Source organism: Mustela nigripes, chromosome 3 (assembly GCF_022355385.1).
Source record: "Mustela nigripes isolate SB6536 chromosome 3, MUSNIG.SB6536, whole genome shotgun sequence".
Classification (NCBI taxonomy): domain Eukaryota; kingdom Metazoa; phylum Chordata; class Mammalia; order Carnivora; family Mustelidae; genus Mustela; species Mustela nigripes.
The window spans coordinates 56,004,483-56,031,365 of NC_081559.1; the positions used below are offsets into that span (position 1 = coordinate 56,004,483).

The 26,883-nt window shown below is 37.1% G+C and overlaps 1 protein-coding gene and 2 pseudogenes across 17 annotated transcripts in view; 1 reads left to right on the forward strand and 2 right to left on the reverse strand.

Annotated features, from left to right (window-relative positions):
* The window catches only part of BAZ2B (bromodomain adjacent to zinc finger domain 2B), a 313,348-nt gene that overhangs the window by 267,818 nt on the left and 18,647 nt on the right, over positions 1-26,883 (reverse strand). The window lies entirely within an intron of this gene.
* Positions 1,824-2,758, forward strand: LOC132014468 (small ribosomal subunit protein eS1-like; annotated as a pseudogene).
* LOC132014469 (complement component 1 Q subcomponent-binding protein, mitochondrial-like) lies at positions 20,322-21,180 on the reverse strand (annotated as a pseudogene).

Below are 26,883 nucleotides of genomic sequence, written 5' to 3' on the forward strand. Positions count from 1 at the left end.
TCTGTAACCAATAAAGTAAAGGATCAAATGTGTTAGGAATAAGAAATGAAAACTGAAGGGAGCCATGGAAAATGCTGGTCCACTGCATGGGGATATTCTTCTTACCCTTGCCACAGATCAAAAACATTCACTGTTGCAGACCACAGCTAAAAGAGACTAAGCATAGCCACTCCTCAGCATTCGCCTCTGACCCAGATTCCAAAGAGCAATCAGGGCTTGCTCTGATTTTGGGGTGTGGCTCCAGGGAGAATCTCTCTCAAGTTGGACATATATAAGGATAAACATTATGGGTAAGATAAACACCAATCTCCTTAGGGATTTTTCAGAGCTATAAAATAATAGCAATAGGGACACCTGGGTAGCTCAGTTTGTTAAAGTGTCTGCCTTCAGCTCAGGTCATGATCTCAGGGTCCTGGGATTGAGCCCCACATTGGGGGTCCTTGCTAGACAGGGAGGCTGCTTCTTCCTTGTGCCCTCTTTCTCTCTGTCAAATAAATAAAATAAAATCTTTAATAATAATAATAATAATAATAGCAATAGAGGCCACAATTGTTTGCAGGGTGGGTAAGGAGCATATACGTACACAAAGTCTTATCAGATGAAATGCTCTTAGGCAGAGGAGCAAATTTTGAAAACTATCTTTCACTAAGTAGGCACTCTAAAGTGGAAGTAAAGGAGCACCTGGCCGGCTCGTGGAGCATGTAACTCTTAATCTTGGGGTTCTGAGTCCCATGTTGGGCATAGAGATTATTTAAAACTAAACTTAACTAAACTAAACTAAAATATAAAGTGGGAATCAAAATAGAATTGGGGCCTGGGCAGGCAGTTTTTCCAAAGGTATGAGTCCACATATGAATGCAATGGTCACAAAGCAAATAAAATAATAATCAATAAAAACAAAGATCAGTTCCCTCCCTAACCTCTTATGCTGTTGAATGAGAACTAAACGATTGTATAAGCCTATATTACCAAAGTCTTCAGGGTACAAAATAGTGCCGGATAAGGAAAGAAGTTAAGAAGAATCTACCTGAAAAAAAGAAAAAGAAGAAGAAGAAGAAGAAGAAGGAGGAGGAGGAGGAGGAGGAGGAAGAAGCAGCAGAAGCAGAAGAAGCAGAAGAAGCAGCAGAAGAAGAAGAAGAAGGAGAAGAAGAAGAAGAAGAAGAATCTACCTGTATTTTTTTTTTAAGATTTTTTTTTTTCATTTATTTGACAGAGAGAGATCACAAGTAGGCAGAGCAGCAGGCAGAGAGAATGGAGGAAGCTGGCTCCCCGCTGAGCAGAGAGCTCGATCACAGGACTCTGGGACCATGACCTGAGCCGAAGGCAGAGGCCTAACCCACTGAGCCACCCAGGCGCCCCTACCTGTATATTCTTAAGCAAATAGTAGGTCTTTATAAATATGCCCTTATATGAAGATGACTTAGCAAGAAGAAAAGCTGGATAAAAATTTTGTCATTAAAAGTCATGAAATAAACCCAATTTGTGAGAGATTAATGAAGAAAAGATACACCAGGAAAAAAGAATGAATGACTACTTTCAACTCCCACAAAAATTTCACTCTATAAGTTATAAAATGAAATAAAAATAAAATTTGTGAATTTAGTCCAACTCCAGTCAAAACTCAAAGGATTAATTTCTGGGACATGACAAAAGTTGTCAAGATATACCTGAAAAAACAACTAACAGAATTCTGAAATAAGTGAGCAAAGATGAGAGGTTTGTCCTAAGAAATATCTAAACTTATATAATTAGCGATTAAAATTGAAGTGCTGAGGAAGAAATAATAATATGAAAGAAACCCTTTAGGCTCTCTGAGCATAACAATGACAGTCAGCAAGAACAAGAGCCTTACGAAAGGTGGCAGAAAGGGAGCCAAGAAGAAAGTGGTTGATTTATTTTCTAAGAAAGACTGGTATGATATGAAAGAAACAGCTACATTCAATATAAGAAATATTGGAAAAACACTAGTCATAAGAACTCAAGGCAACAAAATCACATCTGATGGCCTCTCATGTTTTTGAAGTGAGCCTTGCTGATCTGCAGAATGATGAAGTTGCATTTAGAACTGAGGATGATTGGGGCAAAAACTAATTTCCTTGGCATGGTCTTTACCTGTGACAGAATGTGCTCCATGGCCAAAAAATGGCAGACTATGACTGAAGTCCATGTTAATGTCAAGACTAACAAGGGTTATTTTGTCCATTTTGTATTGGTTTTACTCAAAAATAGGAGGTCTGCCAAATTTGAAAAAGGGTGATGGAAATCATGACCCAAGAGGTGCAGACAAATAACTGAAAGAAGTAGTCAATAAATTGATTCCAGACACCACTAGAAAAGCCAGAAAAGGCTTGCCAGTCTATTTATCCACTCCATGATGTCTTTGTTAGAAAAGTAAAAATGCTGAAGAAGCCCAAGTTTGAATTAGGAAAGCTCATGAAGCTTCATGGTGAAGGTAGTAGTCCTGGAAAAGCTACTGGGGGTGAGACCACTGCTAAAGTTGAATGAGCTGGGGAGCCTGGGTGTGTTAAAGCCTCTGCCTTCAGCTCAGGTCATGATCCCAGGCCCCGCATCCGGTCCTCTGCTCAGCAAGGAGCCTGCTTCCTCCTCTCTCTCGTCCTGCCTCTCTGCCTGCTTATGATCCCTCTCTGTCAAATAAATAAATAAAATCTTTAAAAAAAAAAAAAAAAAAGTTGAATGAGCCAATGGATATAAGCCACCAATCCAAGAATTGGCAGACCTGCTGGTACTAAGCATATGAGGTCTTCTTCAACTATGGAACAGATACAGAACCTATCTCAAAGGATTCTTGTGAGCATGAAATAAATATATGCCAAACCCTGAGAGCATAATACCAATATGAGAAAAAAAGATATTAACAGAAAATTTACAGGAAAAAAAAATAAAAGTAGCCATTAGATGAGTCACCTGGCCTGCTCAGTCAGTGGAGCAGGCAATGCTTGATCTTTGCTATCTGTTGTTAGTTTCAGCCCCACATTGGGCATAGAGTTCATGGATTAAAAAAGTGGCCATTACTTAAAAATATATTAAATCTGACTAATAATCAAAGACATACAAATTTGAGTGATCTTTTTTTTTTAAGATTTTATTTATTTATTTGACACAGAAAGAGATCACAAGTCCGCAGAGAGGCATGCAGAGAGAGAGGGGGAAGCAGGCTCCCTGCGGAGCAGAGAGCCCTGTGTGGGGCTCAATCCCAGGATCCTGCCATCATGACTTGAGCCGAAGGTAGAGGCTTAACTCACTGAGCCACCCAGGCGCCCCAAATTTGAACAATCTTAAGTCATCATTATGCACCAAATTATTGAAGGTTTGAAAAAAAAAAAAGTACCCAGAACTGAGTAAGATTTGGCAGCAAGTACACTCTCATATAATTTTAGAGAGCATAAATTGTTATCATTGTTTGGAAAGCCGTTTAGCAACAAGTATCAAAATTCTGATCTGGAAATTTCTCTTTTAGGAATTACATTAAAAAAATAATCATAAGAGCACAAAGCCAAATCTACAAAAATGTTCATGTGGGAGCTATTCATAATTCGGAAAACTATGAGCCTATCCAAAATGTCTATTAATGAGCATTAGTTAAATTATGGCATATCCATAAAATGACATTGTAGTTATTAAGAAGTGATTTATATTCTCTATATTCATGAGAAGAAAAGTGCTCCACAACATACTTTCTTGAGTAAAAGGGAAAATTACAATCAATAGAGTATGACCTTGTATTTATAAATGTATGTGTATACTTACGGAGTATGTGTGTATACTTACAGAGAAGAAAGTTCAATATTAGTAAAATGTTAAAATGCTTACCTCCAAACAGAAGGACTTTAGGTGACTTACCTTTCTTACATAAATTCTTTATGTATTACTTAAACAATCCATAGGACTGTGCATTACCTTTATAATCAGAAAAAAAATCTATTTTCATTTATGAAATAAATTCTAAAAAGAACTACAGAACTAAAAGACAAATATCAATCATCCTCCAATGATTCTTTTTACTGCACAAAATAACTGATGCAACCAAACATTACATGAGCAAAAGAAAACATACTCTGAATTGTACCCTAAGATTAAAAGAACTTGACAACTCAGTGAAAGGCTAAAGTAAGACCAGTTATGGCAAAAGGATTCAATAGTATCTCTATTATTAACCATATCTAAAATTACAACTAGAGTCCTCCTAAATACTTCAAAAAATAAGACTAGTAACCTAAATGAGGAAGAGAAAGGCAAAAGAAGTAGCTAAGAAATTTGCTAGACATGATGAAACTCAATACTGCTTTTCAAGCGACTCTTTTTTTTTTAATTTAATTTTATTTTCTTTCAGTGTTCCAAAATTCACTGTTTATGCACCACACCCAGTGCTTCATGCAATACGTGCCCTCCTTAATACCTACCACCAGGCTCATACAACCCTACTCCCCTCCCCTCCAAAACCGTCAGTTTGTTCCTAGAGTCCACAGTCTCTCATGGTTCGTCTCCCCCTCTGATTTCCCCCAACTCACAAATGACTGGTACTATTAAAGTAACTGAAAGAGCTATTCAAACACTAGAAAGGAACTATTTCATTTATGTCAGAGAACTTTAAGTTATTTAAGAAAAGCTATATCTGGGGCACCGGGGTGGCTCAGCGGGTTAAAGCCTCTGCCTTCGGCTCAGGTCGTGATCCCAGAGTTCTGGGATTGAGCCCCACATCAGGCTCTCTGCTCAGCGGGGAGCCTGCTTCCTGCTCTCTCTCTCTCTCTGCCTGCCTCTCCGCCTACTTGTGATTTCTGTCAAATAAATAAATAAAATCTTAAAAAATAGAAAAGAAAAGCTATATCCAGGGGGGTCTTGATGGCTCAGTTGGTTAAGTGTCAGACTCCTGATTCCAACTCAAGTCATGAATCTCAGGGTTGTGAGATGAGCCCCACACTGGGCAACACACTCAGTGTATAGTCGACCTCAGATGCTCTCTCCTTCACCCCCTCTACCCCTCCCCCAGCTCTCTCTCTACATAAAAAAAGAAAGGAAAGTTGTATCAAACTGATTAACACCTTATCTTAACTTGTCACTAATTACCTACCAAGATATCCCATGCTGATAGAAAGGAAAACCTAAAAACAGACACTTGTTAACTTTTCCTAGTATCAACACATGAAAACTATTTTTTCCCTTATAAAAAATCCTAGTGCATAACGTTCCTATTTGAATTCAGGAATAAGTACTAAATTAAGATTAAATTCAAAGCATTTGGAGCAAGATAGAAAAATATTCAAGAAACTGAGAGTATAGTTCCAATTTTCCATTTAGTCAGTCTTAATTTCATTATAAGTAAAATAAGAAGATTGACTAGAACTTCAAATATATTTAATGGAGCATCAGTGATATGACATGCTCTTTGAAAGAATTATATGCTCCAGAAAAATAAAGGTTCTTTTGGGAAAACAAGCTCAGGAAATTCTGCACACCATTTAACTTCTCTGAAGAAACATAATGCACTGTACCGCAGAAAAGAAAATATTTAACGTTGTATAGCCCACCATTTCTCATAGTTAGACAAACTGTATGTCTGTCAATTGAGGAATAATTAAAAGATTATACATCATAGCGTGATTCTTACAAAGAAGACATTTTATATACTAATATGGTAGAGTTCTGGGACACAAGATAAAAACGATAAACTACAGAATAATACATGTATTAACTAGCTTTTGTTAATTTAGTTTTTGTATATATATGCATATTATATATTATATATAATATGCATATTAAAAAAGTCTAAAAGAATACACAGCGAACTTTTTAAGAGTGTTTCCGGAAAGGGTAATTGGCAGAGTCAAAGGGGAACACATTTAACTGATAGACTTAACTGTATCTTTAAATGATCTTGAATGTATCTTTCTGCGGAACCTTGGTGGCTCAGTCTATCAAGCACGTGACTCTTGGTTTGGGGTCAGGTCAAAGTCTCAGGATCCTGGGATGGAATTGGGAAGCCTACTTCTCCCTCTCCATCTGCTGCTCCCCCTGCTTGTACTCTTTGTCTTGCTCACTCTCAAATAAACATATAAAATCTTTAACAAATATATACAAGTTAGAAAACTTAAATGCTTATAATAGCCAATAGTTAAATAAATGACTAAATATTAACTCAATTAAATGTTTCAATGTCATCTATTTTATGAATTGCCTACATTTCATAAGAATTTTCAAGGTTAACAAAACGTGTATAATTATGTAGAATACATAGCAATCAAAAAGTACCTATAAATATAGAAAAAATTCCAATGTATAATTCTGTTATGTTTATACATGTATAAAATGAAAAGTATATTTTTATAAATTGAACAAATGGTTATATAACCATGTGTGCTAAATACTGAAGAAATAGACACAGAAGTTGCAGCACTTGTCTCTCAAGAAGCTTAGAGTCAAGTGGAATACAAACAAGTAAATCAATTGTAATAGTACAATGAGAGTCATTTATTCTACCCACAAAAAAAACGTATTCGGAATCTACTATGTGCAAGTGCTGTCTAGCTGTTATTCATCGGTAGAAAGAAAAACAAAAAAAAATAATTCTTGCCTTCTTTAGGAGAGAAAACCACTAGAAAAATATTTGAAGGCCATAAGTGCTAAGGGAAAAAATACAACAAAAAAAGGGATAGGGAGTGCAGGGTGGAGGGTCTGCAATTTGGTTAGGTTGTGAAAGTCATGCAAAAGAATACTTTGGAACAATGGTTTGAAAGAGCTGAGAACAATCCATAAGGTTATGTGAAGGAAAAGCAAATGCAAATGTTGTAAGGCAAGACACACCATGGAGTCTAATGCAGCTGGCCCAGAGTAAACTACAGGAAATGTAGTAAGAAGTGACATGAGACTGGTTAGGGACTATAAGAAAGATCGTGTGGGGCCTTGTAAGCAACTGCAAAGTCTGAATCATATGAGTTGGTTGGTTGGTTGCTTACTTGCTTTTATAGATTTTATTTTTTAGAGCAGTTTTAGGTTCACAGAAAAACTGATAGGATGCGTAGAGATATCTTGGTCCCACACATGCACACCTGTTATCAACATTCTTCATCAAAATGGCACATTTGTTAAAATTTATAAACCAATGGGGCACCTGGGAGGCTCATTGGGTTAAGCCTCTGCCTTCAGCTCAGGTCATGATCTCAGGGTCCTGGGATCGGGTCCCCGCATTGGGCTCTCTGCTCCACGGGGAGCCTGCTTCTTCCTCTCTCTCTCTCTGTGCTTGCCTCTCTGCCTACTTGTAATCTCTGTCTGTCAAATAAATAAATAAAATCTTAATCTCCATGCTTACAGATTAGAGGAATTAACATTGTTAAAACGTCCATAGTACTTGAAGCAACTTCAATGCAATCCTTATTGCGTTTTCAATCCCTATTGAAATTCCAGGGCGGAGAAGTAGCAGGCTGAGACAACATCAGGTAGCATGAGATCAGCTAGATAGCTTATCAAACCATTGTGAACACCTACAAATCCAACAGGAGATCGAAGAGAAGAAGAGCAACAATTCTAGAAACAGAAAATCAACCACTTTCTGAAAGGTAGGAGGGGAGGAAAAGTGAATCAAAATAGACAGGAAGATAGACCACGGGGGGGAGGGGGGGCAATGGCTCCCGGCAAGCGGCAGAACAATGGAGCACAAAATCAGGACTTTTAAAAGTCTGCTCAACTAAAGGACATCATCACACCAGAGGATAAACCGGGGTGAAGTCCACTCAGGGTAAGTGTGGCCCCAGGTCCCGTGGGGTCACGGAAGGATCGGGGATGTTTGAGTGTCGCAGAGCTTGCAAGTATTGGAGCAGGAAAGCTGGCTACAAAGACAGAGCCGAGGAGTAAGCTCTCAACTCGGGGTTACCTTGAACCGTAATCTGTGGCACAGACCACTGCTCTGCAAGTGAGGTCCCCACAAGATCTGGGGAGACATCCCCTGGGGGAGCTCAGGGATCTGCTGGGTTCAGAGACTCCAGGTGGAGCTGTGTGCCAGAGACAGAGATGCTTAGTCACAGGCTGGATGAGCTCGGAGCACGGCCAGTGGCCAGGGAGACGGGAGTGACTGAGCGCTTTTCTCTGAGGGCACACTGAGGAGTGGGACCCCAATCTCTCGGCTCCTCTGGGCTGAAAACTGGGAGGCCGCCATTTTCATGCCCATCCTCCAGAACACTACGGAAAGCATTCAGTGAACAAAAGCTCCTGAAATCGAACCTGAGCTGATTACTTAGGCTGGCACCTGGCCCTGGTGCAATTCTGCCTCGAGCAAAGACGCTTGAAAATCACTACAACAGGCCTCTACCTGAGAAGATCAACAAGAAATCCAGCCACGATCAAGTTCACTTAATGAAGGAGAACAGCGGAATTCCAGAGGAGGAGAAAGCAAACCATGGAATTCATGGCTTTCTCCCCATGATTCTTTAGTCTTGCAGTTAATTAATATTTTTTTCTTCTGCTAAATTTTAAATTTTACACATTCCTCTTCTAACGTTTTTTAACTAGTTTATCTTAATACCTTTCATAAAATAATAAATAATAATCATTTTTGAACCTTCATTATTATAGTCATATTTTATCCTAATTGTATCTAACTTTATTTTTTGTATACACAGGGGTTTTTTTTCTTCTAAAAAATTTGGGGTACACCTTCTTCTAATAGATCAAAATATACCCTAAATCTAGCTCCGGGTTTGTTCTAGTCTCCAGCCCAAGCAAATTCACTCCACTTTCTTTTTCTTTATTCTCCCAACCAACATACTTTATCAACTGATTTTTAAGAAATTTAAAAATAAAATTTTTTTCATCTTTATAGGCATATAAACAGAGACAATGTACTGTAACAGTCACCTTACAGGCAATACAATGGCACTAAGTTCATATCTCTCAATAGTTACCCTGAATGTAAATGGGCTAAATGCCCCCAATCAAAAGACAGAGGGTATCAGAATGGATAAAAAAACAAAACCTATCAATATGCTGCCTACAAGAAACTCATTTCAGACCCGAAGACACCTCCAGATATAAAGTGAGGGAGTGGAAAATAATTTACCATGCTAATTGACATCAGTAGAAAGCTGGGATGTCAATCCTTATAACAGATCAATTAGATTTTAAGCCAAGGACTATAATAAGAGATGAGGAAGGACACTATATCATACTCGAAGGGTCTGTCCAACTAGAAGATCTAACAATCTTAAATATCTATGCCCCTAACATGGGAGCAGCCAACTATATAAACCAATTAATAACAAAATCAAAGAAACACATTGACAATAATACAACAATAGTAGGGGACATTAACACTCCCCTAACTGAAATGGACAGATCGTCCAACCAAAAGATCAACAAGAAAATAAAGGCCTTAAATGACACACTGGACCAGATGGACATCACAGATATATTCAGAATATTCCATCCCAAAGCAACAGAATACACATTCTTCTCCAATGCACATGGAACATTCTCCAGAATAGATCACATCCTGGGTCATAAATTGGTCTCAACCAGTATCAAAAGATTGGAATCATTCCCTGCATATTTTCAGACCACAAAGCTCTGAAGCTAGAACTCAATCACAAGAGGAAATTTGGAAAGAACCCAAATACATGGAGACTAAACAGCATCCTTCTAAAGAATGAATGGGTCAACCAGGAAATTAAAGAAGAATTGAAAAATTCATGGAAACAAATGATGATGAAAACACAACAGTTCAAAATCTGTGGGACACAGGCAGTACTGAGGAAAATAAACAGTGAGAGAAGCCTTTCTCAAGAAACAAGAAAGGTCTCAAATACACAACCTAACCCTACACCTAAAGGAACTGGAGAAAGAACAATAAAGAAAGCCTAAACCCAGCAGGAGAAGAGAAATCATAAAGATCAGAGCAGAAATCAATGAAATAGAAACAAACAAACAACAAAAAAAAACCAAAACAGAACAAATCAATGAAACTAGGAGCTGGATCTTTGAAAGAATTAATAAGATTGATAACCCCCTGGCCAGACTTATCAAAAAGAAAAGAGAAAGGACCCAAATAAATAAAATCATGAATGAAAGAGGAGAGATCACAACCAACATCAAAGAAATACAAACAATTATAAGAACATACTATGAACAACTCTATGCCAACAAATTTGGCAATCTGGAAGAAATGGATGAATTCCTAGAGACATATAAACTACAACTGAACCAGGAAGAAATAGAAAACCTGAACAGACCCATAACCAGTAAGGAGATTGAAAGTCATCAAAAATCTCCTCCAGACAAACAAAAGCCCAGGGCCAGATGGCTTCCCAGGGGAATTCTACCACACATTCAAGAAGAACCAATTCTTATTCTCCTGAAACTGTTCCAAAAAATAGAAATGGAAGGAAAACTTCCAAACTTATTTTATGAGGCCAGCATCACCTTGATCCTAAAACCAGACAAGGATCCCATCAAAAAAGAGAATTACAGACCAATGTCCTTGATGAACACAGATGCGAAAATTCTCACCAAAATACTAACCAATTGGATCCAACAGCACATTAGAAGGATTATTCACCATGACCAAGAAAGATTTATTCCAGGGCTGCAAGACTGATTCAACATCCACAAATCAATCAATGTGATACAATACATTAATAAAAGAAAGAACAAGAACCATATGATACTCTCAATAGATGCTCAAAAAGCATTTGACAAAGTGCAGAATTCCTTCCTGATCAAAAAACTCTTCAAAGTGTAAGGATAGAGGGCACATACCTCAACATTATCAAAGCTATCTATGAAAAACCCACCGCAAATATCATTCTCAATGGAGAAAAACTGAAAGCTTTTCTGCTTAGGTCAGGAACACGGCAGGGATGTCCATTATCACAACTGCTATTCAACACAGTACTAGAAGTCCTAGCCTCAGCAATCAGACAACAAAAAGAAATTAAAGGCATCCAAATCAGCAAAGAAGTCAAACTATCACTCTTTGGAAATGATATGATACTGTATGTGGAAAACCTAAAAGACCACTCCAAAACTGCCAGAACTTGTACAGGAATTCATAAAGTGTCAGGATATAAAATCAATGTACAGAAATCAGTTGCATTTCTTAACACCAACAACAAGACAGAAGAAAGAGAAATTAAGGAGTCAATCCCATATATAAATGCACCCAAAACCATAAGATACCTAGAAATAAACCTGACCAAGGAGGCAAAGAATCTATACTTAGAAAACTATAAAGTACTCATGAAAGAAATTGAGGAAGACACAAAGAAATGGAAAAATGTTCCATGCTCCTGGCTTGGAAGGATAAATATTGTGAAAATGTCTATGCTACCTAAAGTGATCTACACGTTTAATGCAATCCCTATCAAAATCCCATCCATTTTTTTCAAAGAAGTGGAACAAATAATCCTAAAATTTATATGGAACCAGAAAAGACCTCAAATAGCCAATAGAATATTGAAAAAGAAAGCCAAAGTTGGTGGCATCATAATTCTGGACTTCAAGCTCTATTACAAAGCTGTCAACAACAAGACAGTATGGTACTGGCACAAAAACAGACACACAATGGAACAGAATAGAGAGCCCAGAAATAGACCCTCAACTCTATGGTCAACTCATCTTCGACAAAACAGGAAAGAATATCCAGTGGAAAAAAGACACCCTCTTCAACAAATGGTGTTGGGAAAATTGGTCAGCCACGTGCAGAAAAACGAAATCGGACCATTTCCTTACACCACACATTAAAATAGACTCAAAATGGATGAAAGATCTCAATGTGAGAAAGAAATCCATCAAAATCCTTGAGGAGAACACGGGCAGCAACCTTTTCGACCTCAGCCACAGCAACGTCTTCTCAGGAACATCGCCAGAGGTAAGGGAAGCAAGGCTGGAATTGAACTATTGGGACTTCATTAAGATCAAAAGCTTTTGCACAGCAAAGGAAACAGTTAACAAAACCAAAAGACAACTGACAGAATGGGAGAAGATATTTGCAAACGACATATCAGACAAAGGGCTAGTATCCAAAATCTATAAAAAGCTTAGCAAATTCAACACCCAAAGAACAAATAATCCAATCAAGAAATGGGCAGAGGACATGAACAGACATTTCTGCAAAGAAGACATCCAGATGGCCAACAGACACGTGAAAAAATGCTTCACATCACTCGGCATCAGGGAAATACAAATCAGAACCACAATGAGATACCACCTCACACCAGTCAGAATGGCTAAAATTAACAAGTCAGGAAATGACAGATGCTGGCTAGGATGTGGAGAAAGGGGAATCCTCTTACATTGTTGGTGGGAATGCAAGCTGGTGCAACCACTCTGGAAAACAGCATGGAGGTTTCTCAAAATGTTGAAAATAGAGCTACCCTACGACCCAGCAATTGCACTACTGGGTATTTACCCTAAAGATACAAACGTAGTGATCCGAAGGGGCACGTGCACCCGGATGTTTATAGCAGCAATGTCCACAATAGCCAAACTATGGAAAGAATCTAGATGTCCATCAACAGATGAATGGATGAAGAATATATGGTATATATATATATACACAATGGGATACTATGCAGCCATCAAAAGAAATGAAATCTTGTCATTTGCGATGACATGGATGGAACTAGAGGGTATTATGCTTAGCGAAATAAGTCAATTGGAGAAAGACAACTATCATATGATCTCCCTGATGTGAGGAAGTAGAGATGCAACATGGAGGGTTTGGGGGGTAGGAAAAGAATAAATGAAACAAGATGGGATCGGGAGGGAGACAAACCATAAGAGACTCTCAATCTTGCAGAACAAACTGAGGGTTGCTGAGGGGGCAAGGGAGAGGGTGGTGAGGTTATGGACATTGGGGGAGGGTGTGCTGTGGTGAGTGCTGTGAAGTGTGTAAACCTGGCGACTCACAGTCCTGTACCCCTGGGGCTAAAAATACATTATGTTTATAAAATATTTTTAAAATTAAAAAAAAAAGAAATTCCAATAGCATTTTTCACAGAAATAGAACAAGCAAATCCTAAAATTTGTATTTAACTACAAAAGACTCCAAATAGCCAAAACAATCTTGAGAAAAATGAACAAAGCTGGAGTCATCACACTTCCTGATTTCAAACTATAATACAAAACTATAGTAATCAAAACAATATGGTATTGCCATAAAAACAAACCAAGACACAAAGATCAATGGAAGAAAATAGCCTGGAAATAAACCCATGCACATACAATCAACTAATTTGTGACAAAGGAGGCAAGAATAAACAACAGGGAAAGGACAAGCTCTTTAATAAATGGTATTGGGAAAACTGGATGGCTACATGCAAAAGAAAGAAACTGGATCACTATCTTATACCATACACAAAAATCAACTCAAAATGGATTAAAGACTTGAACATAAAGTCTGAAACCACACAACACCTGGAGTAAAACATAGGGGGTTAAGTTCCTTGCAATTGGGTTTAGCAATCATTTTTTTGGAATTGACACCAAAATCAAATGCAACAAATGTGAAAGTAAACTTGTGGGACTAAATCCAACTAAAAAGTTTCTATACAGCAAAGGAAACCATCATTAAAAAATAAAATGAAAAGGCAACCTACTGTGTGGGAGGAAATATTTGCAAATCATATATCTGATGGGAAGTTAGCATTCAAAATATAGAAAGAACTCTTACAACTCAGTAGCAAAATAAGAAACAATATGATTTAAAAATGAGCAAAGGATCTGAATAAACGTTTTTTCAAGAAGATATGCAGATGGTCCACAGGAGCTCAACATCAGTGATTATCAAGATGATGCAAATCAAAACCACAATGAGGTATCACCTCACAACTCTTAGAATGGCTGTGATAAAACAAAAACAAAAACAAGAAATCACAAGTACTGGCAAGGACGTACAGAAAAGGGAACCCTCATGCACTGTTGGTTAAGAATGCAAATTAGTGCACCCGCTATGGAAAACAGTACGGAAGTTCCTCAAAAAATAAAACTAGAACTACTGTATGATCTAGCAATTCCAATTCTGGGTATTTATTAAAAGAAAGTAAAAGCTACTAACACTTACCCGCAGATATATATGTTCACTGCAGTGTTATTTATAATAGTAAGGAAGTAACCAAAGTATGCATTGATGGATGAATGGATAAGGAAAATGTATATATGTACAATGAAGTATTACTCAGCCATAAAGCATAAATATCTCCATTTGTGACAAAATGGATAGACGTTAAGGGCATTATACTAACTGAAATAAGTCAGAGAAATAAAAATACCATACGATCGATCGCAATTATATGTAGAATCTTAAAAAAAAAGAAAGAAAAAGAAAAAGAAATACAGTTCAAAGAATACATACTGAGAACAGATTGATGGTTACCAGCCCAGGAGGAGGGGAATAGGTGAAATGGGTGAAAAGGTCAAAGGTTACAAACTTCCAGCTATAAAATAAATAAATCATGAGATGTACAGCATAGTAACATGGATAGTAAAATATATTGCATATCTGAAAGCTGCTAAGGGAATATATCTTAAAAGTTCTCAACGCAAGAAAAACAATTTGTAACTATGAGTGGTGGTAACCAGACTTAATGGGGTGATTATTTCATATCATATATAAATATCATTAAACTGATACAATGTTATACATCAATTATACTGAAATAGAAAAAAATCTGCTTAAAAAAATGGAATAAGCAACTTGGGGAGTCATTAGCATTTCAATGCTATCTAAATCCAGGGGATGAAACTACTTCACTAAGACAGTTACAGTTCAAGAACAGAAGCTGTGCAACGAGTGAAGCCTGGGGTATGGATGGAGACATGAAGAGAAACCAGCAAAGAAAAGAGAAAATAGAAAACTAGGAGGAAAAACAAAATATGAAATTGTGGAAGGGAAAGGAAAAGAAAGTTTAGAGTTGTATAGAGTGATAAACTTTGTTAAATGTTACAGGTTTAGTCAAGAAAATGAGAATTGAGAATTGTCAGCGACACTGACAAGAACAGTTTTCTGGAGGTTACGTGAAGCAAAAGAATGACTAAAGCCAAATCAAGAAAGAATGGTAGGATGGGACGCCTGGGTGGCTCAGTTGGTTAAGCAGCTGCCTTCGGCTCAGGTCATGATCCTGGGATCGAGTCCCACATTGGGCTCCTTGCTCGACAGGGAGCCTGCTTCTCCCTCTGCCTCTGCCTGCCATTCTGTCTGCCTGTGCTCGCTCTCTCTCCCTCTCTCTGACAAATAAATAAAATCTTTAAAAAAAAAAAAAAAAAAGAAAGAAAGAATGGTAGGAGAGCAGCGCCCTAGTGGTTCAGCTGGTTAAATGTCCGGCTCTTGGTTTCAGCTCGGTTTGTGATCTCAGGGTCTGAAGATGGAGCCCAGCAGTCGGGGGAGGGGAAGGGGAGGTCCCTGCTCAGCCAGGATTCTGCTTGGATTCTCTCTGCCCCTCCTGACCACGTGCTCCCTCTCTTTCAAATAAATAAATCTTTAAAAAAAAATGGTAACAGAGTATTATAGGTAGCAAATAAAATTCTGCTAAATGAAAAGCAGAGAATTTATGGCAATAACGAAGGGAATGAAAAGAAGAATCTTTTTTCCAAGTATGTTGTGGTAATAATCCAAGAAAGGAAAACATGATGATGCAAAAGGGAAATGTGAGTAATATGAAGCAACTACAGGAAAACAAAAGGAATTATATCCATCTAATGAAACCCCAGGCTGGAGTATGAGAGAGCAGAAAGGCGAGTGTCCTGGGATTGACCCCCAGAACTACCTCTGCCAAGATCTCTTTGAGATATCTCTCAAATATGATTTGATTTGATGATGGGTTCCGTAATAAACACTAGGCACATGGAACAAAGAAGTTTTGCAAAGGCAAAAATCTTACTGTCAATTATTTCTTTCTCTTTCCAGTTGGCCATACTATTTCTGCTCCCAGTATTAGATTTGTATACCTAGGAAATCTTGTTTTTTCTGAAATGTATTAGGGCTAGTAATATTTGGGGCACCTAAATGGCTCAGTCTGCCTTCCGCTCAGGTCCTGATCCTAGGGTTCTAGGATTGATCCCCACATCGGGCTCCCTGCTCAGCGGGAGCTTGCTTCTCCTTCTCCCTCTGCCCCTTCCGATGCCCATGCTCTGTGTCTCTCTCTCAAACATATAAAAAAACTTTTTCAAAAAAGGCTAGTAATATTTGATACGGCTTTTAATGTAATTTCATTACTATGAATGAAATTACAATGAACAAAAAACAATGAAATGGGTGCAAAAGAAAGTTTACTTCAAGTTATTGTTAATTAGATAAGACAAGCAGACAAGCATACATATTGACAGAAGACTTCATAACAATATACTCTGCACCCAGAAGGCTTTGTAGGAATCTGATATGAAACTTGTATTTCATAAGTGTGGGTTCAGTAAAGACACAATGATTTCCACTTAGGGATCCATCAAATAAAAAGTACAAATTCCCCCTCCCCATTAACAGATTTTTTAAGTCGCAAAGTGTGAAGCTTTTGGGTTATTAAATGTTTACACTTATATGTATATATATGTGTATATATACCTTTGTAATGATTTCCCATTTTAACTGTCTTGACTAAATGAATTATCTGTCACCTCCAACTACATTGGGTAGGAAGTTTCTGTTACTGTAAATTTGGCAAACAGTGGCTAGAAGTCATTTTCAAAAATTTTAATTCCATACTAGAAATATAGTTAAGATGGTTAACATACTTTTCCTTCTTCCTTAAATAAGAGACGTTTTCATGACACTTAGAATCATCTAACAAAATCAGTTAGGTATATCCTACATATTAGTTTTATAATGTAACATAGTTGCTTATTCCATTTTTAAGCAGATTTTTTTCTCTTTAAAATGAATAAATACATATTTTAAAAAATAATAAATGACAAGGGCATTTTTGTCAATTGTGACTTGTTTGCTGCCTCAATGCATACTTAAATATAATCTTTTCAGAGTATCTAGTTGGCTCCATCTAGTAAGTATCTGCCTTTGGCTGAGGTCATGAGCTCTTGGTCCTGGGGTGGAGCCCTGAGCTGGGCTATCTGCTCAGCAGGTAGCCTGCTTCTCCTTCTCACTCTCTCTCTGTGCTCTCTCTCAAATAAATAAATAAATAAATAAATAAATAAATAAATCTTTTCAAAAATAATCTTTTCAACATTACTGGCCTAAATAAGTGACTTTCTTCCTTGCATGCCTACGTATTCCATATTTTCAGCAAAAGTCACTTTTATATTGTTCACTCAGAAACTTTTGAAGTATTAGTAAATATGTTAAATGTATTTAGTAGGTTATTTTATGTGTGGTAAAGATGCAGATTATTGTTTTTATGATAACATATTTCACAATTACAGCTTTAATATTAAATATCATATTAATGTTAAAAACCCATTGTCAATTATTAATTAATCGATGACCTAGAGTCTGTGATAATTATAATATGATTAGAAGTTTACATCTGGCACTGTAAAAAAGGATTTATTAGGATGAAGACTAACAGTTATTACTACCTTGAAAATATCTGCTTTCATTTTGTGACCCAAATAATTTTGTTTTTTCGTGTGTGAAAGGTTCTGGGAGATAAATATATATATCCATATGTACATATGTATATATACATATCCATATGTGTTCATATCCACATGTGATATATATATATATATATATATATACACACACACACACACATATATATGTGTATATATATGTGTATCTGCTGAGTGGAAGTAATTAAATCACCTAATTCTACAATAACCCAGAAGTTTTCTTGCAAATTGTTGCTAAGTTTGTTATAAAGCTACTTAAAACCATTAACTAAGGGTGCCTGAGTGGCTCAGTGGGTTAAGTGTCGGACTCTCGATTTCAGCTCAGGTCATGATTTCAGGTTCATGAGATAGCCCAAGATGGGCTCTACGCTGGGTGTGTAGCCTGCTTAAGATTCCCTCTGCTCTTCCCTGCTTGTGCACTCTCTCTTAAAAAAAAAAAAGTGTTAGCTAATCTTTAATTGAACTAGTTCACAACTTCAAGCTTATAAATTTTTCTTACTTAAAAAAAAAAATTAAGTGAGATCACTAATTATTCTCCTTGCTATATATCCAAATATGACTGGTATATATGAATTGGTCATTTTGAACATTAAAAACTTAATCACATATCATAAGGATAATGAAAAATGTATTGAAAAATTAAAGTTATTCCACATAAAATAGACTGGCATAATATAAACCCTAAAACTAAATAATAAAAAATTAATGTATAAAAGCCTGAGTTTAGAGGGGATGCGCTAAATGGGTGGTGGTTGGTGTTAAGGAGGGCACTTGTGATGAGCACTGGGTGTTAAATATATGTGATGAATCACTAAATTCCATCCTGGAAATTAGTATTAGATTATGTGTTAACTAAAATTTAAATAGAACTTGAAATAGTAGCGGGAAAAAGCTTAATTATAGATGTTCAGTTAAAATTTTGATCCTACAATGTTTACATGTTAAAGTTCATTACTAAGAAAAGATAGCATCCCTCTTCTCCTTCAACTGCATTATCCACAATGCCAGTAGGGATACCTTTTTAAAACTGAAATCTGGGGCGCCTGGGTGGCTCAGTGGGTTAAGCCGCTGCCTTCGGCTCAGGTCATGATCTCAGGGTCCTGGGATCGAGTCCCGCATCGGGCTCTCTGCTCAGCAGGGAGCCTGCTTCCTCCTCTCTCTGCCTGCCTCTCTGCTTACTTGTAATTTCTCTCTGTCAAATAAATAAATAAAATCTTTAAAAAAAAAAAAAAAAACAAAAAACTGAAATCTGACTCAATCTTATCATGTTCCTCTCTCCCTTTCAAAAACATAACTTTAAAAAAGCCCACATTAGTGATGTCTCATTATCTGCAAGTATCTTCATCACTTGTTAGCCTGATCCTCCAACATTATTTGCTAGCCTATATTTTACCATTTTGCCCACGTGAACATACTTCAATTCTTCAAAAATTTGCTAAGATTTCAACTTGTTTAATCACTAATATTTATTGACTATGATTATATTACCAATTTTAAGGTCCAGTGCTGTGTTGTAAACATGTAACTTTTAGATGATAAAATGCAGTCTTTGCCCTCAGGGTGTAACAATATGCTGACTTTCTCCCTAAAATATTACTCATCTCCTCAGAGCTACCTCTTTACATTAAATCTGTTTCTTCTGATATACTTCTCATACTTTATTTAATTATTTACCTGACTGTTTCCCCCTGATAGCCTATGAACAGAGAGAAAAGTGTTACGCATCTCTACACCCACAGCACCCAGTCAAATGAATTACCAACAGTAGCTGTTCAATGCTGCAGTGAATGGTATACAGTATAGAATGATCCAAAAAAAATTTTTTTTCAGTAAAAGAAAAATAGTTTTGATAACTACAGCTTGTCATTATATAAACATACTTAAATAAACTTTAATTTTAATCTACAGTATAAAAATTTTTAGATATAGCCATGAATTATGAGTCATCTTAAGAAATGACAACTCCAAAACAGAGAGACAATATTAAAAAAGACGGCTGGCAAAAATGGCTACCACTAATCAGCCACTCAAAAAGAAAACAAGTAAAAGTTCCTTGAAAATATGGGCACCTGGGTGGCTCATTCAGTTGAATATCCGACTCTTGATTTTTGGCTCAGGTTGTGAGATCAAGCCCTAAATCAGGGTCCACGCTCAGCATGGAGTCTGCTTGAGGATTACCTCTTTGACCCTCCCTCTGCCCCACTCTTACATTCATTCTATCTCTTGCTCTCAAAGACACACACACACATACATACATACATAATAAAACCTTAAAAAAAAAGTTCTTCAAAAACAACAAAAAAAAAACCCAATGTTTACAATGTAAACATTGTAGGATCAAAACAACAAGAAAAAAACAATACTTTGGTACTCCACTGCATTCACAGTGTGTGCTTTTACAGGTTGAAAGTTTACAGCAACCCTGCCTTGAGCAAGTTATTGGTACCATTTTTCCAACAACATTTGCTTACTTTGTGTCTCTGTGTCACATTTTGGTAATTCTTGGAATATTTCAATTTTTCTTTTTGAGAAAGGACATAAAACAATTTTATTGTTCCCCATTATGTTATACAAAAAAATTGGAATAACAGATTTGTAGAGAATAAATTAATAGTAAATAAGAGGGCAATGGTAGTAATTTAAATGTGAATAATTTTCCATGCTATTACAATGAAAACCACCCCAAAACATGTGTGTGTCTGGCTTCAGAGTAGGTGTGTTCTATGACCAAAGCAAAACCTGCCATAGATTTAAAATGTTCAATGTCTTGTATGCTCAACTGGCTCTTGACAAAACCTTTTGAGATCTTCAAGAAAAGTAATTTTCCTGATGCTTCAGGGCTGTGCTGAGCTCCACTAACTCATCTACTAAAGTGTTATCCACCCCTCAGCCTGCCAGGAAATCCAGCAGGGGGTCATAGAGAGTCCAAGCCAAGGGATTGGTGTTGAGTGTCCTTCCCATCAGGCTCGCCAATGGACTAAAAGGTCATTTCCCTGGAGAAAGTATCACTCTTGTCCTCCTCTTCTTGTCCAAGCTCATCTTCTAGACAGTAGTGACAGTCTAGCAATAGGGCCTTCTTGCCACATTCTTTATAACTTCAACCATGAAACCGGGAATGGATGTCAATTCAGGCTCCTGTTCTTCAACCCTCTGCTTGGGAGGGCTCCTCTTCCCTATCAAATGTTGCCAGGATGTTATTGTTAATGTTGAGAGTGACAATGAAGGAACTTTTCTCTAGGAACTTTCCCCACTACTTTGGTTCTGTCCCATTCACTTCCAGCTCCCAACTTCCCAGTATCTTGGGGAAGGACTTTTGCTTCTGCTTCTTCTCTTCCTCCTTAATTGCATCACTCAGTAATTCAACCAAAGCTCTGTCCCCTGGGTATATAGCATGCTGCAGCTGCAGCCCCAGGATACTCGAGAGCACAGGTGGCTCAGATGATCCATCCCATTTGCAGGCAGAGAAGCCCTAAGTGCCCCACAAAAGGCCCACTCCCACTTCGGGCTGCTGCAGAGGCTGAGGCAGCAGAGTTTGGACTGGCTGCAGAATCCTGCAACAGGGAAGCCCAATGCATGGGGCACTGGGCACAGCAGAGACAGTACTGGGTCTGCAGGCATGAGTAAGCATGAAGGTTGACCTAGGTGGAAGATCCTAACCAGTGCCCCCTGGAAGTGTTTATTTCAAACTTTTTCATTATTATTGTATTTATTATGATGATCTATGTGATCAGTGATCTCTGATATTACTATTTAATTTTGGGGTGCCATGAACCATGCCCATATAAGATGATGAACTTAATAAAGTTATAGGATAATAATGTTGAGTGTATTCTGAGTGCGCCACTGATGGATCTCTCTCCCTTATCTTGGCCCTCCCTATTCCCCAAGAGCTCTGATGAAGATGTCCAAGGAGATAAATGTTGTTTTCATGTCTGGTAATACAACATCCATTCTGTAGCCCATGGATGGAGGAGTAATTCTGATTTTCCAGTCTTATTACATAAGAAATACATTTTGTAAGGTTATCGCTGCCAGATAGTGATTCCTCTGATGGATCTGGGCAAAAAAAATAGAAAACCTTTGGACATGACTCACCATTCTAGAACCCTTATGATTCATAGAAAGAGGTCAAAATATCAACATTAACAGGAGTCTGGAAGAAGCTGATTCCAACATTTGAAGGGTTGGCTCAAGACTTTAGTAAAGGAAGGAAATGCAGATGTGGTAGAAATAGCAAGAGAACTGCAATTAGAAGTGGAGTCTTAATATGTTACTGAACTACTGCAATCTCATGATAAAACCTTAATGGATGAGGAGTTACTTCTTACAGCTATACAAAGAAAGTGGTTTCTTGAGATGGAATGTTCTTCTGGTGAAGATGTTGTGAAGACTACTGAAATGACAACAAAGGGCTCAGAATATTACATAAACATAGTTGATAAAGCAGTGGCAGGGTTTGGGGTTTTTAAAAGATTTTTATTTATTTATTTGGCAGAGAGAGAGGGACAGAAAGCATCAGGCAGAGGGAAAAGCAGGCTCTCTGCCAAGCACAGAGCCAGATGTGGGGCTTGATCCCAGGGCCCAGGGATCATGATCTCAGCCAAAGGCAGCTGCTTAACCAACTGAGCCACTCATGCACCCCAAGCAGTGGCAGGATTTGAGAGGACTGACTCCAGCTTTAAAAGCAGTTCCACTGTGGAGACTATTATGCAACCATAAAAAATGCTGAGATGATGCCATGTGAGACAACACGGATAAACCAAAAGTGTTATGCTACGTGAAATAAGTCAGACTGTGGAAGACAAATGTCATATGATTTCACTCATAAGTAGAATCTAAAAACAAAAACAAAAACAAATGAAGGAATGAAGAACACAACTGGAACTATAAATACAGAGAGGAAACTGATGGTTGCCATAGAGGATGGGAGAGGGGGTTTGAGCAAATCAGATGAAGGGGAATGGGAGATATAGCCTTCCAGTTATGGAATGAATAAGTCACAGGAATAAAAGGCACAACATAACGAACATAGTCAGTGATATTGTTATAGCATAATATGTAAACTTATCGAACACTAAGTTGTATACCTGAAACTAATATAATATTGTATATCAACTATAGTCAAATAAAGTAAAAAAGATTTGTACATTGTTTTAGACATAATGGTATTATTACTCACTAAACAGACTATGGTATAGGGTAAACATAACTTATATACACATTGGGAAACCAAAAAAATCATTTGAATCACTCTATTGCAATATTCACGTTATTGTTGTGGTCCTGATCAGAACACACAATATCTTTGACGTATGCCTGCAGGTTTAATACAGGAATTTAAAATTTTTAAGGAAGCAACCAGAGGAAAGCAGCTTAAATTTGGGTTTCTAAGGCAAAAAATACTTAAAAATGTGCTATGTCTTAATTGTAAAAAAGGGGGAAAAACATTGAAGGAAGCAAACTTCTAGCAATCTTGAATAGTTCATCTATTTACAAGGTGAACTTTGTCAGATTTACCTACATTTCAAGAAAAAATTAAAAATGCAAAGAGGGGCACCTGGCTTGCTCAGTTAGTAGAGCATGTGACTCTTGATCTCAGGGTTTTGCGTTCAGGCCCCACAACAGGCAAAGAAATTACTTAACAAAAAATACGTTTTTAAATTAGTCTAATATTTTTTAAATGCAAAAAGGTACCTTTTGGAAGTTTCTAAATACCTTTAAAAGTAACATTTTACATTTTACAACTTTATTTTAAAACATTTATTTCTTAACAAGATAAACAAGTAATAGTCTGATTACATATAATATTTTTAATACCTTCTCAGAATTTAAGATCCATATCTCTTTTTCCGGATTCACTTAAGTAGTATGTGTGGAAACATATTGACTACAGTAGACTTGCATCACATAATATCACATCTCATTCTCTAGAAAACCTATGGTTTTGTTATTTTAAAACCTATGACTGATAAGTATATTATAAACATCTAAAGCTATAACAGAAAAGCATATTATAGACATCTAAAGGTATAACATCACAGAAGAGATAGTAGTCTAACCATTCACAAGAATGAAAAGCTCTTTTCCGAGCTGTTAGAAAGGTTCTTTCCTAACAGTTTTCTAGGCAAAAGAACAAGTCTGAAGCAAATGAGAGTTAAGTTTCAGGTTTTTTTTCTCCTGCTCAACAGTCCTTACATTGCTTATTTTTAAAACAGGAGTTGTAAATGAAATACAACTACTACAGGTGAAGAGTTAGAATCCTCATTAATTTCAGTTGCTGGTTGTCTTGCCAATTTCCCTAGTCCACTTCTGTTTCTATGGTAACAAAGGTAGAATCAGGAAGCAGAAGCAAATATTTTAAGATAACAGTTATAGAAGGATAGTCAAGTACTGAATGGTAAAATATGAAAAGGAAGAATGGAATCACAATTCATATGATTTTAAAGATACTTCCAGTCCATTATTTTTTCCTTGTTTTCACAGAAAAGTATTTACATTTTCATTATAACTTCTAAAAATTTTGATTCCACTCCCACTTTGGGTGGCCAAAAAACAAAACTAAGCAAAACTCTAAAATCACCAAATGTCTAGATTTACCTTCCATCACAAAATTCACAGTACTAGAATTAAGGCTTTAAAATATGACAGCATATCTTGTGATTCATTTTAATTTTGATTTTATTTGAAACAGTGGGTTCTAATGGGACTTTTTTATTTTCAAGCAAAGCAGCTACCTTTAAGAATGAAAATAAACCTTCTATTAATACTGGTATTAAACTTTCATATATATATATATATATATACACACACACACACACACACACACAAAATACCAATGAAACACTATGTGTCTGGAATACAAATTTCTTTTTTTTTTTTAAGATTTTATTTATTTATTTGACAGATCACAAGTAGGCAGAGAGGCAGGCAGAGAGAGGAGGGGAAGCATGCTTCCTGCTGAGCAGAGAGCCTGATGCGGGGCTCAATCCCAGGACCCTGGGATCATGACCTGAGCCGAAGGCAGAGGCTTTAACCCACTGAGCCACACAGGCACCCCTGGAACACAAATTCCTTCAGCAAAGTTTTTAAATATTTCTGGGGTCATCTTAAGTTTGTTAGTATCCTAAATCATTACTTTGTTAGATCGTCTGAACTGTTTATTGTTTGCCAAGTTGCTTTATATTCAAAATATTCGTCTTCCCCTCTCAAAACATTGTCACTTCAAAGAGTCTATGTTTCTGTGTTTGCTTTCTTTGTCTGTCTCTGTCTCTCTCATTACTCTGGGGGAAGGAAGCTGCCATGTCAGAAGGAGCACTATGGAAATGATCACGTAACAAAGAACTGAGGCCTCCTACCAATAGCCAATAAGGAACTGTCAATAATAACCTAAGCTTGGCATCAGATCCTCCAGCCCCAGCTGAGTTTTGAGATGACTGCTGTCCCAACTGGAAGCTTGATAACCACCTCAAGGGAGACCGTGAGTTAAAACCACCTAAGCCAATCCCATTTTCCTGACCCACAGAAACTAAAACACAAAGATTAGTGGAAAAAGCACATCAGAAAATGATACGTACAGTATACTGCTATATAAGGATTTAAAACATGCTAAATAATGCTGATAAACTTGAGTATTTTTGCTAAATTAGATAATCAATAAGGTATCTTATTCACCTTTTTATTTCTTCCTACCTTAACTTGGAGAGTTCCTTGCCTAGAACAAACACTTAAGAAGTAAATGATGAAGTAAAGCATTAAGATGAGGTGTAGTTTGGACAAAACTCATATCTAATGTGCTTGCTCTTATTGTTAAGGGAAACAAAAATGTAAGCCCCTACCTCTATGTGACAACTAAAATAATAAAATGAAAATAAATGTTCATTTATAAAATACATGATGTGCTAACCTGTAAACATCAGAAAACAAAGAATATGCCCAAAATCTACATTTCAACCACTGTTTTCCACAGTGAACATACAAACTTTGGCCAAATTTTTCCATCTTTATCTACGGACAATCTGGAATGTATGTCTGTTTACTTCTATGCATCCAAATATTAATCCTCTTATAAGAAAGGTCCTGAGGGATGCCTGGGTAGCTCAGTCAGTTGAATGTCCCAGACTCTTGATTTCAGCTTGGGCTGTGATCTCAGGGTGATGACATCCAGAAAATAATCACCCATAAACCTCACAGTAAGACCAGGCTTTTGGGGTGGAGGGGATCAAGAAAAATCTTTAAAATTACTATGAGCATATCCCTCCAAAAATCTTAGTAAAAATAATTTCTTTTAAACAATTCAAATACAAATATAATTCCCCAGTAAACAAAAACATATGATTATTTGTAATAATTAAGAATATACAAATTAGGAATCCCTGGGTGGCTCAGTTGGTTAAACATCTGCCTTTGGTTCAGGTCATGATCCTGGGGTCTTGGGATCCTTGGGGTCTTCTCCCTCTGCCCCTCCCCTCACTCCCTCTCTCTCTCTCTCTCTCACTCTCTCTTGAATAAATAAATAAAATCTTAAATATATATATATATACATATTAAAATAAAATTATTCCCATTAAGAATACAATAAAAAAAGGGGCACCTGGGTGGCTCAGTGGGTTAAAGACTCTGCCTTCGGCTCAGGTCATGATCCCAGGGTTCTGGAATCAAGCCCTGCAACAGACTCTTTGCTCAGTGGGGAGCCTGCTTCCCTTCCTCTCTCTCTGCCTGTCTGTAATCTCTGTCTCTCAAATAAATAAAATCTTAAAAAAAAAAAAAAAAAAAAGAATACATTAAAAAAATTCTCAAAGTCCACGGGATGGAGTGTAAGATAGTACAACTTCTCCTGAGGAACATTTCATGAGTATATGAAAAGAGCCTTAAACAAAAATAAAACAGCATTCATTCACATAATCCCTCCCCAAAAATCCACCCAAAAGGCCCAAAACTGGTATAAGAACGCCATCATCAAAAAAGTCAGGGAAAATACCAACACTATAACAAGACTCTGACTCCATACACATATGTCCCAAGAGCATAAGGGGCAGATTTTAAGAAATAAAATCTGAAATTTTTTTGAAAAATTCTGAAATGTCCCAACCCACAACTTGTAGAACTGAAGTTTAGGAACATGGAAGGCCTATAAGAGAAGTGGAAATCAGAGCTTGGCTCTTGTGTTCACACTGCAGAAAGACATCAAGGGGCCTTTAGGCCTCATTGTTTTAATTTTCCTCAACCTGTCATTATGGTTGAAAAGGAGCCAGCTTTATAAGTGATGATCAAATTTGACTAAGCAGACACAAGTACTGACTCACCATACCAAACTCATAATCC